The following is a 3,923-nucleotide window of genomic DNA, read 5'->3' on the forward strand; positions in this document are numbered from 1 at the left end:
TTGATGAAAAGAACCTTGTTCTTCGCAGTCAGTGCCATGAGCATTGATCGACTCCAAGTGTAATAATTGTCTCCAGTCAATGATTGAGAAACAAGAGGAATTCCTGGATTATCTCCGTTGTGGAGATACAATGGATTAGAAGAATCCATCGCTGAAGAAGATGAAGTGAGAGATAGGTTTTCCATAAAAAAAAATGATGAAGAACAGAGAAGAATCAAGAAAAAAAAACTTGATTTGAAAGGAACAATCACGAAAGAAAAATCACGAAAGCTCTGATACCATATTGAATTTCTGTTATTGAATGATTGATGAAGAACAGAAACAAACAGATGCTAGGAATTGTACGAGAGAGAGAGAAAAATGAGAGAAGAGGAATCCTCTGTTTTCTGTATTAATCAAAAGTAAGTGTAAAGTTACAAGAATCTGCAGAATATATATTATATTACAAAGCTTGCTGAGCAAGTACGCTAACTGTCTATGCTAACTAACAGCTGTTGATCTATGCTAAACAGAATTAAGCACGTGTACAAAAAAGGTCACATGTACATGTGAAAAATAAATCTAATATGTATCATCTTATAATACGGCGATGTAACGTATATAAATATAAAGGAACTACATCTCAAAGATTAAATGCTGGAAAGGTTCATTAAAATCATTTTTGTTAAGCTGCCTATCTTTCCACCATCCAAGATCCTCGAACTTTTAATTTTATTTTTATAAGCTCAAGATCCTCATTTTTCGTGGCTATATCTATATTGTTACAGATTGGATGTCATTGATAAGTGCTTCTCTCGAAGAACAGTTGAAGAAATTTTATCTGCCCTTGTAAGTTATTGATATGGATTGTTTCCATGTTCAGAAACTGAATTCATATCCTCTTTGTTAGGTGTCTTACGGAAAGTTTGCTTGTGCTTTGAGTACTGGTCTTTTACTTTGGGTACTGAAGGGGGCATCTCCAATGAGCCTCAAAATTTCTCTGAGATCAGTGAGGGAACAAAAAGCCTAATTCGTTTGGCAACCATAATTTCAAAAGCAAATATGATTCTGTTTTTTTTTTTTAAAAAAAAAAATTAAATTAAATTAAATCATATTTTATACCACTTTTTAAAAAACAAATCATATTTTATTCAACTTTTTCTAAACAAATTATATTTTATTCAACTTTTTCTAATTTTATCTCACAAAGTCAAACCTCAAAACCCGCGCACCAAATAAGAATTGAATTTTGATTTCGAAAATCGAACACCCAAACTGATAGTAATGTCATTTCATTCAGTTTTTAAGTGCTAAAGACTGCTTTGTTGTGTGGTTACCACTATAAAAAGAAACATGGAAAAATAAAAAACCAGTCTATGTGGTTGCTCCGATTTGCAATAAGCTCCTTAGGGTTTTAAAAAGGACTTAAAACTCCTTGTGGTAAGCATTAATGACAAATAACTCTCCACGTCAAACTTCCGTTTGTAATTTTGACAGAAACTGTCAATGTGCCACATTAACATTAATAACAATAAGACGTGTCCCGTTTGATAAAAAAAATATTAAAACAATTAGAAAAAAAAATATATAAATATAAAAGAAAAGGCCAATTTTTTTGTACCCCCAAATTAGCCAAAGGGGTGGCCGTCGGCCGAACCACCCACAAGGCCATGGGGTGGTTCAGCCACCCTCTCTGGCCAATGTGGGGGTGGCCAACCACCTTCTCCTCTCTCCCCCCTCCCTTTTTTTGTAAAAAAATAAAATCTTTTTATTTTTTATCAAACGAGACACGTCTTATTGTTTTTGGTACTGGTGTAACATATTGGTGGTATAGGTCAAAATTACAAACAAAAGTTCGGGGCGGGAAGGTATTTGCCACTTATGCTTACCTAGATCTAGATAAATGTGTACGACCCTTTTGAACATAGCAAATGGAACATTAGCGTAGGACAGTAATATATAATGAAAAAAGAGGTGTTTGTTGCATACCCATACCATCTAAGCTAAGAAATTGAGTTCCCCTAATAGTTTTTATGAGTAAAGACAGAACAAAGCAATCATCTGATGAAGAAGTTGTCTAAATCTGCTGAAAACTTTTTCTGACTTAAATGTTGGTTCTCTTCTTGAAAACAGATCAGACAAGGAAGGCTCCAAGGTGTTGGTCAATGCCTTGTCCGAGAGTATAGAATGATTTGTCATGTCATGCGAGGAAAAGTCAGCAAGGATTTCTTTGAGGTTTTCAGCATACTCAAAACATTTTTCTTCTCCTAATTTCTTCCTTTGTGGATGATTTTAAGACCTCGCCCTTTTAATGTAGGGCTGTAGAGCTATACTGTTGGATAAAGATAAGAAACCAAAGGTAAACGAGCATTCTGTTTCTGAATCTTTATATTTTGGGGAAAATATATTTTACTCCTAAATTATCACCACGTTTTTATTTACGCATCCAAAGTTTAAAAAGTAACATCGGACCTCCCATACTATTATTGCGTGTAAAATTAGACACTTTTGAGTTTTGCTCCCTAAAATACCTTGAAAGTTATAAAAAAAAAAAAAAAAAAAAAAAAAAAAAAAAAAAAAAAAACTGTTTGAAAAGAAAAAAGTAAATAATAATTAAGGTGGCTAATATGTAAAGGGCCATCCTTTTTTGGGGAGAAAAACGCAAAGGTGTCTAATCTGACATGCAACAGAGTATGGGGCATCTTGATGTCACTTTTAAAGTTTGGAAACTGTTGGTACAGTTTCCGGTATGGTGTGAATCTGCACGTTCTTCTGATGTTCTTCACGCTTCTTAATAATTCTGCAAAACAACAAAAACTAAGGGACCCTTCCGGGGGTCCTCTCCGATGCCTAAATTAGCTTCTGCAAGAAAATAATACTCTATGCATAAAAACTGAGTCTTCGTTTGTACCTGGGGTATGAGCCTATTTATAGGCAAAGAGGTGGAGTCAAAGCTGGATTAAAACTCCTGCTCCTTGTCGATCTAGAACTGCTGTCAGAGTTCTAATCGAGATCTAGAATTGATATCAAAGTTCTAATTGGACTCTGATCCTTTATTAGACTTCTAATCTGATATCTTCTTAGACTTCTGATCTGATATCTTCTTAGATTTCTGATATGATCATTATTCTTATCTGTTTTGACCTTATTTGACTTTCGAATCTCCTCTTTGAATCGGGTTGAGTGGGATTTATCCCCAACAGTTACCCCCCAATTCCCTTATCCGAAGCTTGCTTGAATAATGGGAATTCCATGTCTAAGGAAACCCGAGCTTTGTCTCCTTCTGAAAACCTGCTAACCTGCAAAACCTGAGGGTTAAATCTTACCCCCATTACCTTCTTCTTTTTCCTTAGGGTTTTCTCCCTGTCTCTTGAAAAACCTGCAAAACCCGAGGGTTAAATTCGACCCCCCTGGCTCTCTTTATTTCTCTCTCTCGGCAATGATTGATCCGAGAATGCTTTCTTGTTGCTCTCGGCAAGGACTGATTCGAGACTCTCGGCTTTTTCTTGCTCTCGGCTAGGACTGATCCGAGAGGCTCCTTCTCGGCTAGGACTGGTTCGAGAAGTTTCTTCTTATACTCGGCTAGGACTGATCCGAGACTCTCGGCTAGGACTGATCCGAGAGATTTCTTCTTGCACTCGGCTAGGACTGATCCGAGAGTTTTCTTCTTGTACTCGGCTAGGACTGATCCGAGACTCTCGGCTAGGACTGATCCGAGAGTTTTCTTCTTGTACTCGGCTAGGACTGATCCGAGACTCTCGGCTAGGACTGATCCGAGAGTTTCTTCTTGCACTCGACTAGGACTGATCCGAGACTCTCGGCTAGGACTGATCCGAAAGATTTTACCTACAAAATAAGCGACATCAACGGGTTCCCGGTCTCTAGACCGGGAACACTCCGATACTTAAGTCAGCTTTATTCATTTATTCTGAAAATACTTATTC

At 36.8% G+C, this 3,923-nt stretch overlaps 1 long non-coding RNA gene across 1 annotated transcript; it reads left to right on the plus strand.

The window, feature by feature from the left end:
- The first annotated feature begins 941 nt into the window (after positions 1 to 941).
- LOC133880298 (uncharacterized) lies at positions 942 to 2,338 on the plus strand. The gene is made up of 3 exons (XR_009902230.1): positions 942 to 988; positions 2,113 to 2,214; positions 2,297 to 2,338. It is a non-coding gene; the product is annotated as an uncharacterized LOC133880298 (long non-coding RNA).
- Positions 2,339 to 3,923: the final 1,585 nt, after the last annotated feature.

The sequence above is a fragment of the Alnus glutinosa genome, chromosome 10 (genome assembly GCF_958979055.1).
Source record: "Alnus glutinosa chromosome 10, dhAlnGlut1.1, whole genome shotgun sequence".
Lineage (NCBI taxonomy): Eukaryota > Viridiplantae > Streptophyta > Magnoliopsida > Fagales > Betulaceae > Alnus > Alnus glutinosa.